Below are 13,504 nucleotides of genomic sequence, written 5' to 3' on the forward strand. Positions count from 1 at the left end.
CATAACAATAATGACAATAAAAACAATAATAATAATAATAATAATGTATTGCTATTTTTATTGTTAAAATGCAGTTAAACATATCGAACATCCAACATCCAAACATATCACTCCCACTGGAAATATTTGATCCACGTTTATTTTATTTCTTTATATAACAGTGGGCTATAATGGAAGTACTATGGTGTTTCGATGTCTCGATGTTTGCTCGGGTTACAGTAAATGACAGCACCCTAGTTTTGTTCCTCATGGTCAAATTAGCCAGAAACCGTTGAGAAAAGTCATGCCGCTCATAATGCATACTCAACTTGAGCCTGCCAGTGGAGTACATAGCAACAGTAACTAAGGGGGCGGGGCTTTTGCAAACAATCAATTATCAGTTGGAGTGAAGGATACCATTGACTGACAGATGATGCCAGGACTCATACTTCATACTCAACCTATGGGCTGCTACTGGAGTACTAATAACCTATAAAGTTTCTTTATTCTTATTCTTTATTCCGTCTCTGGCGAGAGACTCTGGAGAGGTATCTAGCATAGCTAGCTAGCTAGGATGGTGACAATCTAGAGCAGGGGTGTCAAACTCAAATACACAGAGGGCCAAAATTAAAAACTGCGTCCAAGTCGAGGGCCGGACATATTCAATATTTATTTGAAAAAAAAAAAGATATATTATATTTTTTCATATGTAAACATGAACTTTAACATAGGCCTACTGAATCTGGGACAAGCTGCCTAAAGCTTAGGCCTTTTAGTTATTGCCTATAAACACAGAGATCAAATTTAAAAATAAAATAAACATCAGTGGCATTCATTTCTTATGCCTCTCTTTTCTGCACATCGCAGGCGCTCCATCTGTGGTCAGTCCAACAAGTTTGTCAAGGCATCCCCATTTCATTTACACATTTGGATACCTCTTCAAAGAGATCTTTCCCCGTAGTTGTGCCATGCTTTGATTTAAATTCCAAAAGTTCATCTATAACGCACAGAGTCGAGTCCACTCCACAAATGAAGATCGTCAGCTGGGCAGTATCAGATGTGTCGCTGTTCTCATCCACAGCAAGGGAGTATGCGATGAAATCTTTTCCCTTTCCCATCGGCTGTTGTTGTAGATCGGTGGCAAGGTCACATACACAATCAGCAACAATGTTTCTGCTCAGGCTCACATTTAAAAACACTTGCCTATTATCAGGGCACACGATGGCGCAAACTTTGCTCATGCAGTTCTTGACAAATTCTCCCTCGGTAAAGGGTTGCGCTGCTTTAGCGATCTCCGCTACTACAATAAAGCTTGCCTTCACAGCAGCCGCACTTTGTGATTTGGCTTTTAAGAAACAGTCTGCTGTGACACCAGCAATCTTTTCAAATCCTTTTTCTTCTGGAGCTTCTGTTTCATGTCCAGATGTTTGTACTTGTCTTGGTGTTTCGTTTCATAATGCTGTCTTAAATTATATTCTTTCATTACAGCCACATCAGTTCCAAACATAAGACAAACAGGTTGGCCCATTACATCGGAAAACATATATTCTGCCAATATTGGCCATTTTTGGGGGGGAGAGAGACAGGCCGCAAGCTAAACTTTGACTTCAGGGTATTGCTTCAGGTGACTGCAGACAGTGGGGCAAGGGGTCGCTCTTGTGGGCCTAAATCGACCTAGGTACTAACGCGGTGGCAGTGCATTGTGGGACTTGCAGTATTAGTGGTGCGTGCGACAGGCCAGCTCTAAGACATTACATATTATCTGGCAGGGCAAATAAAATTACACTGTGGCCCATTCAAATCAATGGAACTTTTTGCAACATTTCGAGGAGCCTGCGGGCCGGAGGAACTTGCTTGGCGGTCCGGATCTGGCCCGCGGGCCTTGATTTTGGCACATGTGATAGAGTACAGTACAGTAACGTAGCAGTGTGGAGCAAGATAGCTGCTAGTAACGTTATTGTTCAAGGAATGTGTGTGCATTTCGCTGAAAGTATTTCACAGTCACTGTAACTTGCTTGTAAAATGATGATCCTGATGTAATGCTATGGCTTTGTATCAGATCGCCAGGTTATTGCTCTCAGGTTGTGCCTTATGCATACCTTGGTAGGTTGCCCATTCACAAAATGCTACAAAAATTAAAATAACTTCATAATGGCCTTTTGGGACGTTTTGTCAAACATTGATACAGTATGTTAAGCTCCTGGCAACTTGCTGCCGTTTGCTTTCTAGCAAGGATAGCTCAAAGTGCAATTTTACAGACGGTAACATTAACATTTTTTGGAGAGACTAGTTGTGTACTAGCAATTCACAACCGAAGCCTTTCCCTCTTGACAAACAACAGGACGGGTGACTGAAATGGAGGAATAATAAAATAACTCCTCCTGCATGGTAATAATACTAGTTGACATGAGCCATAACTGATATCTGATTTCTAAACTAGATAGCGTAGTTTGCTAGCTAGCTGCAAGCAGCTTAATTTACTTTGGAGCAGACATCAGAATCAGAATCATCTTTATTGGCCAAGTACATTTCCACATACAAGGATTTTTTTCTGGGTTTAGTTGCTCTCAATGTACTTAAACTGAAAAATATGCAGTATAACACCAGTTTAGGATAAAACAAATAAATATATAATATAATAATAAAATATAATAATTTGTCAACTGTTCATTATAGTGACGGCAAGGGGGGGGGGGGGACTGTTCCTGTGTCTGGTGGTTTTGGTGTACAGAGATCTGTAGCGCCTGCTAAATCGTGTCACTTCAAAACTGAGATTAGTCTAAAATCGGAACCCTCCCACTTTGCGTCACCAACTGTCATGTGAAATTGCTGCAAGTAGCAGCTTCGTTTGCTACATCTCAGCCAGTCGCCTGTGGTTTAACTTCGTGACAACACAAAGTGATTAAGGTTACTAGCCATAATCAATTAAAACTGGGCATGAAGCACCTGTGCAAAGGTAATTTAGGCTACTTCGGCTGATAGTCGTAACCCAGTCAACTGTTTCAAGAGCATAACTGCCAAACACGGCATCGCCGATACACTTGAAAAATTAAAGACGCAGACTATTATCAATAACTGTATCGACAGTAGTGCTAATCTTAATGCCACAGGATTCTGTACCATTAGGATACCATATCAATATACCTTAAGTAACATAGAGAAATGTATGAACCATGCCCAATTCCTTGCGCAGATATATCCAGGCAGAGAGAACATCCACGACTATTAATTCTGTTTCACTTATCTATCCACATTGCTAGCTAGCTACTTTATGGACAATCATTGTGTTTAAGCCTAGCCTACTAACCTGAATGAACTGTAGGGGTGCATAACCCAGGTCTTTTGCATACAAGCCCTCTTTGTTTCTTTTTCAAAGGCTGCTTTGCTACCATAGATGTTGATTGTGAACTTGTTAACCTCCGGCAGCATGGTGATTTTTCGAAAAGTTGAGCAGTTTCTAATGCTTTCTGCTCCGTCCATTTCCCCATTATGGCTCTGTGAAGTTGTTTGTATGTTTTCTGTCATAATTTTGCTATGCTACGTAACGTCGTGCTTTTCTAAAAAACTGTTTTCTAAGATAGGGGTTATGTGGTATTTTCTTACTTGTCAATCATAATGCATTTATTAAAAATTTAAATACAAATATTCCATGACGTCATATTTGGGTTGGGTAGCTGCTTGGTAGAAACGCTGCGTTCCATTTACCTCGTAACTGCCTGTGCACACAGGCCATATGCCCAGGCGTAATTCGTTTGCTCTGATTGGGATTGCATGGGAGACGAAATTCCGGGTGTCCGCCCGTCACGGCGAAGAATACACCTCTGCTCCCGATTCAAAGTTGGCGATTCTTTAACTTTATGCAAATGCGAACCACGCGATAAACCAATCAGTTCGTGGTGTGTGTGATTGTTGTTCAGAGTGGCGAGAGTAATCAGACTGTGCCCCCATTGCGAACAAGGAATAGTAGAGACAGAGCTGCACTTCCTGACACAGTGCACAAAATATAAGGACACAAGACAAAATTATTTTAAAAAGATTGGTGAGGTCCTCCCTGAGTTCCTGCTTGCAAGCAGTGAGGAGAGGCTTTCATACCTCACCGGAGAAAATGAGGAATGCCTTGTCCTCGCTGCACAATATGTAACTTCCTGCCATAAACGGAGGGAGAGCCCATAAAATAATAAAATTCATGTATGTTCATGTCTGTTGTTGTTGTTGTTGTTGTTAATCCCCTGATAATTATTATGTATTTGTATTATTGTTCCCACTTCCTCCTTTACCCTTCTGATGTACCCTGTGTAAAGATACATGTACTGTTTATGTAATCACTTATACATGTATTGTTTATGTAATCACTTATATATGTATTGTTTATGTAATCACTTTTATGTATCAAACCCAAATGCTTTGGCAATACTCTACACTGTTATGGTCATGCCAATAAAGCTTCTTTTGAATTTGAATCAGAAAATCGAACCAAGATGGCGGTGTCTCGGGAGTCTGTTACTGGGATATATTTTATGTGAATAAAGTTCAAGTATTTTTATTCGTCACATACAACAAATGTAGTGAAATGTAAAAGGGTCTACGCTCCACACTGCGCAAAAATAAAATAAAATAAAATAAATGTAATTTAATTAAATTAAATTTTAAAAAAATAATTTAAAAAAGGTGCTGAATTTAAAAATTTGAGATTAAGTGTCTCACTGCCTGAGGGTAGAAACTCCTCCTTAGTCTCTCAGTCCTTGAATTGAGGCTACGTAGGCGTCTACCCGACGGCAACAGGGTGAAGAGGCTGGCATTGGGGTGTGTGTCATCCCTCATAATGTTTCTGGCCCTCGACTCCACCCTCTTATGGTAAATTTCATACAAGTTGGGTAGGGACGCTCTGATAGACCGCTCGGCTGAGCGCACTACCCTTTGAAGGTTGGCCTGATCTTGGGCGGTACAGTTTCCGTACCAGACGTAGATGCATCCTGTGAGGACGCTCTCCACAGCTGAGGAGTAGAAGGTCCTTAGGATGGGAGGGGAGACCTTGAATTTCCTAAGCCTACGGAGGAAGTACAGCCGCTGCCTAGATGACTTTGTCACGTGTTGTGTGTGAAGGGTCCAGGTTAGGTCTTCAGTGAGGTGCACCCCCAGGTACTTAAAACTAAGGACCCTCTCCACAGGCTCCCCGCTGATGGTGAGGGGGGTGTACCCGCTGTCCTGCTTTCGCCGGAAGTCCACCACCATTTCCTTTGTCTTTTTGATGTTTAGGGCCAAATTGTTGGACTGACAACACAGTGCCAGGTTGCCACTTGGTTCTGGTAGGGCTGCTCGTTGTTATCGGAGATTAGACCCAGCACCACAGTGTCGTCGGCAAATTTAATGATGGAGGTTGAGCTTCCGGAGGCTGTGCAGTCATAGGTGTAGATGTTATACAGCAGCGGGCTCAGAACGCACCCCTGGGGGGAACCTATGTTGAGGGTCAGCGGTCCAGAGGTTACACCACCCTCTACTCTCACCACCTGGGGGCGGTCAGTGAGGAAGCTGAGCACCCAGTTGCACATTTGGGTGGTGATCCCCAGCGACCTCATCTTGACAATCAGGCGGAGGGGGACTATGGTGTTGAAAGCTGAACTGTAATCAATGAACAGCATCCTCACATAGTTCCCCCTGATGGGATATAATTTATACCATATATTGAAGATTCAGTCTTAGGTTTTAGTCAGTCAAGATCCAGGTTTTAATCTTATACAGTGGTGGCCAACCAAGGGAGACAAAGCCTGAACGTCCACTCATAGCTTCACCTCAGGCTCATCTGATCTATTCCTTGTAGGATTTGTTCTTAAAAGCTGAGTTTAGGGGTGTTACCGTCTATTCAAATGGGCCATGGGTGCAGGGCTCTTTGTCTCGACTTGGGGGGGGGAAGGTGAGTCTAATATCACACCTCACTCCCCAGGTCAGCCCAAGAGTATATTCACCCAGGAACTGTAAACATGCTAGTTAAATCCAAATAAAAGTAACAATTATAACTAGGTATAATATCATTGAATTATTGACTATGGCATATTCTTATGACCTATGCCATCATCTCTGCTTCTGTTTGCTTTGTATGTAAACTGGAGGGGGTCGAACGAGTTGGGCAGGGAGGTGCAGATGTAATTTTTCACCAGCCTTTCAAAACACTTCATCACTGCAGATGTCAGGGCCACTGGACGGTAATCGTTCAAACATGATGGTAAACTATTTTTGGGCACCGGTACAATGATTGTCTTTTTGAAGCAAGATGGGACGACAGCTTGGGCCAGGGATGTATTAAAGATCATGGTGTACACTGGAGCTAGTTGATCAGCACAGGATTTAAGGACCCTCTCAGGGATCTGGTCAGGCCCGGCAGCCTTTTTCCCATTTACCCCTTTGAACACCCTCCTCACATCACTCTCACTGACTATGAAGGGGGGTTCGGTGTTATTGGCAATCATGTCGGCCATGACTGCCATTGAGTTATGGTTTCCGCTCTCCATCTCAAACCGTGCAAAGAAAGTGTTGAGTTCATCAGCAAGGGAGGGGTCAGAGCTACACACCGAGCTGGGCTTATTCTTAAAGTCTGTCATTATTCGCAGGCCCTTCCACACACTAGCGGGGTCACCTGCGTTGAAGTCGGCTTCCGCTCTGTCTTTATATCTGCACCTTGCAGCTTTAACGGTCTTCCTCAGGCCATAAGCAGCCACTTTGTAGTCCATCATGTCCCCCGTAGAAATCCCAGCATTATAGGCGGCAGTACGCGCTGATAGTGCTGCCCTGACAGTCCCATCTACCCATGGCTTCTGATTTGGGAAAACTTTTATTTTGACTGATATCATTTATCAGTAGGTGGATGTAGCTCCCGACCACTTCCGCAAACTCACTTACGTCGTCGTCGGACTCCCGGAACATCTCCCAGTCAGCGTTGTCAAGAGCGTCTTGCAGCAAGCCTTCTGATTCGTCAGTCCATCATTTGACCTCTTTCGTCACCGGAGCTTCATTTAGGATCTTTTGCTTGTATTTAGGAAGTAGAAAAATGGCAACGTGATCGGATTTTCCGAATGCAGGCAGGGGGATAGCTTTGTAGCTGTCCTTGAACGGAGTGTAGCAGTGATCCAAGGTGTTGTCTCCTCTCGTCGGGAAGTGGATATGCTGTTTAAATTCTGGCAGGCCCGGGGAAAGTTTGGCTTTGTTTAAATCACAGAGAGCGATGATAGCAGCTGCCGGATGCAGATGCTGTTGTTTATTTATCACCTTATTTATCACCTCGGATATGGCAGTATCTGTGTTGGCTTGTGGGGGGATATATACAGCGGTGGTGATGATTGCTGTGAACTCACGGGGTAGATAGTGAGGACGACACATAATGGACAGATGTTCCTGATGGGGAGTGCAGGCACGGGAGAGAACGGTAATGTTCCTCGGATCACACCACTTGTTGTTTGTCATGAAACAAACTCCTCCACCCTTGGACTTTCCGGACTCTTCCGTTCTATCCATGCGAGCGATGGAGAAATACTCGGCGGGTGTGACAGAGTGATCCAGGATAGATGGGGTCAGCCAGGATTCGGTAAAACATAAAATGCTACACAGGGGCGGCTCGTCCATAAGGGCGATTGGGACGACGCACTGCCTAGGAAAAAAAAAAAAAAAAAAAAGAACTCCTTATGTATATATGTATATATATTTTTCTGTCGGATTCTACCACTAGACCGTCTGATCTGCCTCTGTATGTCATTGTCGAATCAGGTAACAGTCGTTCAGTCAGCCTAAAGTCGTGCTTCAAATGGCCCCACCCCTTCTGGGGCGATTTGGGGCGAAATGAAAATCGCCCCAGACCTCTCCCATTGACTCCCATGTTAAATCCATTTTTTTCACAAAACAGAGCTCTCAATGCATTCTCTATGGCTTCCGGGAGGGCTCGCTTGTCATAAGTAGTGGACGTAAAAGCCTATACGAACGTCATACAGCTTCGACGGAGGCATATTTTGTCAAGATGGCTGCCCTGTCCAGTGCAAGAACTCGATTCGCTCTTTGACAGAAACTCCTTTTTAGTCGGCGTACTAATGAAGATAAATTGACAACAAAACAATTAGGACTTCCTAGACCAAATGTATCCATTCAACAGGTTTCTACAAAGGGAGGGAAATCCTACATCCAAGAATTGGAACGAAAGAAAATCGCGGTCGTGAAGTGGCTAATGCGGTCTGTATTTCATATACCACTGTCACTTTTCATAGGTTTTACAGTGTGTTTCACAGTTCGCTTCTTGCACTAACACTGAATAATTTTTTATGTGATGACTTATTTTGCTTTTGTAAGCCAATACTTTCAAGATCAGTCAATAAATATTGTTGGTTTTGACTTATGTTACCCCTTCTTTATGATGTTACTGGACATATCATGTGTCCTGTTAAGCTATGTTACATCATACAACATTTGAGACACGTGGATAATGAAAAAGTGGGATAATTTAATGTGGAGCCACATCATGTTTGCTTATGAAGGCTCCTGGATGCAACTTTCTTCCATAGCTTTCCACCTGTAACTTGCTACTCTAGCTATGTAGCAAGAGGGGACATATTACTGTTGTGTGCTGCCAATAGTGGACAAAAAGGTAGTGCTGTATGAGTTAATCAGCTAACTTAATGTACCTACTGAATGGGTCGCCTTAATCATTATAAAAAAAATTGCCCCCCCTGAGAATTTTTTCAGGAGCCGCCACTGATGCTACAGTCTCCCTCGGTGTTTGGACCGTTTCCTGGGCTTATCGCTACTGCTGTTATAACCGTCAGTTTGTCGGAGAATCTCAGCTGGAAACGCCGACTGGCTGTCAAAAGACGTACTAACATAAAATAGGCCAAACTGATCCCTAAACTCTAAAAGCGTTTGGTGATCATATGTGATCAGACTAAAAGTTTCATCAGTAAAACAAATTAAATATAAAAGAAAAATAGGTAAAAGGCACAGTCTAAACATAGAGACCCTGACGGCGTCTGGACACAGCCGCGCCATCAACCCCCATGAATAAAGGTTTCTACACGACTTTTTATATGTCTACATCGACTCGGTTTGTTGTTTATATGCTACACAAATGCTGTCAGGGCAAACACAATATTGTAGGTCTTAACTGAAGCTCTCAACCATTATTGTTAGGTTTTGCTAACACTTTAACTGAAAATCCATTAGATCAGGGTTTCCCAACCCATGGGCCGCGGAGCACCATCCAGTGGTCCGCGAAAATGTTTCATGTTTCAGGTTTCTTTCAGGTTTGACCCCTGACAACGAAACCGCCGCGTGCCTGCAGTCAGTTATATATATATATATATATATATAACTGTTATATATAATAGTTATATATATATAGTTATATATATTAGATAAGAGAGACTGAGACGGTAGTGGAAGATAGAGAGAGCTGAGGGATTGTTGGGCAGAAAGTTTCTGTTTAAGAGGCTAAATTAAATTTAGCTATCACCTTATGCAAAGCACCAGACAGAAAGCAGTCCCAGGTTAGATGGTTGCCAACCCACACTCCACGACTTCTCTAGGAAAATAACTACACCAGTCCGTGAAAAGGTTAACAACGCTGTAGACAAATTGAGACGTTTCTTAAGCGAAAGAATGACAGCACTGGTAATGTCATACTACCGAAAACTACTAAAATTCAGCGTAAATACAACCCTGATTATATTAGATTTGGTTTTGTGAATGGAGGTGACGTCGTTGAGCCCAGGGCGCAGTGTGTCGAGTGCGTTTTAAAGCGGTCTAAAAACTGAATCGACATTTGGAGACGCGACATCCAGCACTCACATACAGAACCAGATCCCTAAACTCTAAAAGCGTTTGGTGATCATATGTGATCAGACTAAAAGTTTCATCAGTAAAACAAATTAAATATAAAAGAAAAATAGGTAAAAGGCACAGTCTAAACATAGAGACCCTGACGGCGTCTGGACACAGCCGCGCCATCAACCCCCATGAATAAAGGTTTCTACACGACTTTTTATATGTCTACATCGACTCGGTTTGTTGTTTATATGCTACACAAATGCTGTCAGGGCAAACACAATATTGTAGGTCTTAACTGAAGCTCTCAACCATTATTGTTAGGTTTTGCTAACACTTTAACTGAAAATCCATTAGATCAGGGTTTCCCAACCCATGGGCCGCGGAGCACCATCCAGTGGTCCGCGAAAATGTTTCATGTTTCAGGTTTCTTTCAGGTTTGACCCCTGACAACGAAACCGCCGCGTGCCTGCAGTCAGTTATATATATATATATATATATAACTGTTATATATAATAGTTATATATATATAGTTATATATATTAGATAAGAGAGACTGAGACGGTAGTGGAAGATAGAGAGAGCTGAGGGATTGTTGGGCAGAAAGTTTCTGTTTAAGAGGCTAAATTAAATTTAGCTATCACCTTATGCAAAGCACCAGACAGAAAGCAGTCCCAGGTTAGATGGTTGCCAACCCACACTCCACGACTTCTCTAGGAAAATAACTACACCAGTCCGTGAAAAGGTTAACAACGCTGTAGACAAATTGAGACGTTTCTTAAGCGAAAGAATGACAGCACTGGTAATGTCATACTACCGAAAACTACTAAAATTCAGCGTAAATACAACCCTGATTATATTAGATTTGGTTTTGTGAATGGAGGTGACGTCGTTGAGCCCAGGGCGCAGTGTGTCGAGTGCGTTTTAAAGCGGTCTAAAAACTGAATCGACATTTGGAGACGCGACATCCAGCACTCACATACAGAACCAGGTCCTGGAAAGGGTGAAAGGTAGCCCGTTCCTTTTAAAACGAGTCGACGGATGTCAGTAAAGCTGCATTAGTGCTGTTTTTTTGTGCGTTATCATTGGAGTGGTATTCTACAAGAGGACATGCTTTTCTGTGAAGAGCTACCAACTCGAACTACTGCCCAGTGCCCAGGAATGCTCGGTTCTATTTAAAATAGATTGCAGCTGTTAAACTATCATAATGGATGACGCTCTTAATGTATTACGGTAATACCAATGGCTATTATATTTGAGGTATTACGGTTTCTCATATGATATGACATGTATGTCGTTAAGTTCACTTGTATGCTGCACAGAGACGGATGGATATAGCCGGTGCACTTGTAATGAATAAATACTTATAAAGACGCTCCGCTTATACTTTCACGCCAAGTTAATTCCTGCACAAGTCAGATAACTTAACAGGTTAGGGGCCCAGAGTTGAAGATAAGCGAGCGTGAATAAGTTTAACGCGACGTATAACGCGATTATAAAATAGGGTGATATTTGAATTGAATGAAACCCAAAAGGACTGTATTACTGGTTGTGAAATAGGTGACAATCGCCACAGGTCTGTCCGGTTAGAACAAGAATGATGTCAATGTCCCAATGATGACGGATGTAACGAAGTATTTATTGCACACACACTCTCAAGACTTGAATTGAATGATAATTAACTGTGAATATGATTATCCGTGTAAAGGACTCATATCCACACTTGAATCCTTGATTGACCGTGTACTGATCCGTGTTTGAACCGTGAACTGACTGATAGAATCCGTGGTTTCTATGGAAATAATATATAACAAATATACCCAAATATTAACAATTAAATATAAAGATGAAACAGTACAAACGATGATTATGATGGCTATGATATAAATACGGATCTGTCCCTTTCACAGCGTTACGGTGAACATTCCACTCCTCCGTTAACAACGATAACTCTTGCTTAACGGTAACAGAGTAAAACATGACAAGACAGTATCATTACCACACTACATAAACATACCTATATTATATACACTGATATGAAACAGACCCGCTACATTACACATACAACAACGAAACACTCACTCTTTCATTGACGCACGGCAAATGATCGCGAATGTCTCTGATCGTGAATTGACCTGATGAACTGCTTGAAGCTCCTCTCCAACTCCGCTTACTTGACCCACAACTGGCCAGTGGTGGCCCAAGCTTATATAGGCCAGAGGGGGGGATGAGAGGGCATGTTCAGACCTGCTTTGGAAACCCAGCATGGGGTGACCATCTGGCCAGTGAATTTCCACTGTGCACGAGCTCCACAGGATTCTGGGATCAACTGATAGGCTGACCTCTGCCTAGACCCCAGGTCCCGTGGTGGCTTGCACAGCTGGATGCAACTGGTGAGACGGCCCTTTTTAACAGCGATAGCTAGCAGAAGAAGAAGCTAGAAGAAATTGGCGGGATGGCTAACCGAGCAACAGGAGTTCCAGCACCCCAGCTTTTATTCGATGGGTCTGAGGAGAAATTTGACCTTTGGGAAACACGGTTCCTAGGATGCTTACACATTCTGAAGTTAAAGGAGACTATCTTACGAGAACCAGATGAAGCAAGCGATGAAGACAGAAGGAAGAATGCCGACTGCTATGCCGAGCTGGTAAGGCTAATAGATGATAAAAGCCTATCGCTAATCAGACACAAGGCTGCTTATGATGGCAGGAAAGCCCTGCGTATACTCAAAGAACATTATTCAGGGAAGAGCAAGCCACAGATAATAAATATGTACACATCATTAACCAAGCTTCGTATGGCAGACAGCGAGACTGTTACTGACTATTTAATAAGAGCAGAGAACATCATTACAGCATTAAGAGAGGCAGGAGAGACCATGAGTGATGGACTGATCGTAGCCATGACGCTAGGCGGACTACCAGACTCGTTCAAGCCACTAGCTATCCATGTGACGCAAAATGAAGATAGCGTTACATTTGCAGACTTCAAAAGAAGTCTACGAGTCTATGAGGAATCAGAGAAAATGAAAATGACAGACTCAACTACAGATAATGTGATGAAAACATATACAAGACTAAGACATAAGAATATGCCATAGTCAATAATTCAATGATATTATACCTAGTTATAATTGTTACTTTTATTTGGATTTAACTAGCATGTAAACAGTTACTGGGTGAATATACTCTTGGGCTGACCTGGGGAGTGAGGTGTGATATTAGACTCTCACCTTCCCCCCCCAGGTCGAGACAAAGAGCCCTGCACCCATGGCCCATTTGAATAGACGGTAACACCCCTTGAATATCAGTGTATTTAACAGACTGTTCCTCAAGGAATAAGTTAGACGAGTCTGAGGTGAAGCTATGAGTGGACGTTCAGGCTTTGTCTCCCTTGGTTGGCCACCACTGTATAAGATTAAAACCTGGATCTTGACTGACTAAAACCTAAGACTGAATCTTCAATATATGGTATAAATTATATCCCGTCAGAGTATGACTTGAGTGTTCGAGAACAGTAAAGAGTTCGGAAACCATTCATTGTCTGGAGCCTCATTCTTTACTTCATCACATTATCATCATTAAAAACATTTTTTTTTTTTTTTTTTAAACGATCGTTTAAAAGTCCTGGTATTAGACAATGAAATGTATCGTATTTTCCTTTCCGGTCAGATGACAAGTTTTAAACCATAGACATACAGTATATACATGTCTATGTTTTAACCAACTAG

This window comes from Clupea harengus, chromosome 14 (assembly GCF_900700415.2).
Source record: "Clupea harengus chromosome 14, Ch_v2.0.2, whole genome shotgun sequence".
NCBI classification, from domain to species: domain Eukaryota; kingdom Metazoa; phylum Chordata; class Actinopteri; order Clupeiformes; family Clupeidae; genus Clupea; species Clupea harengus.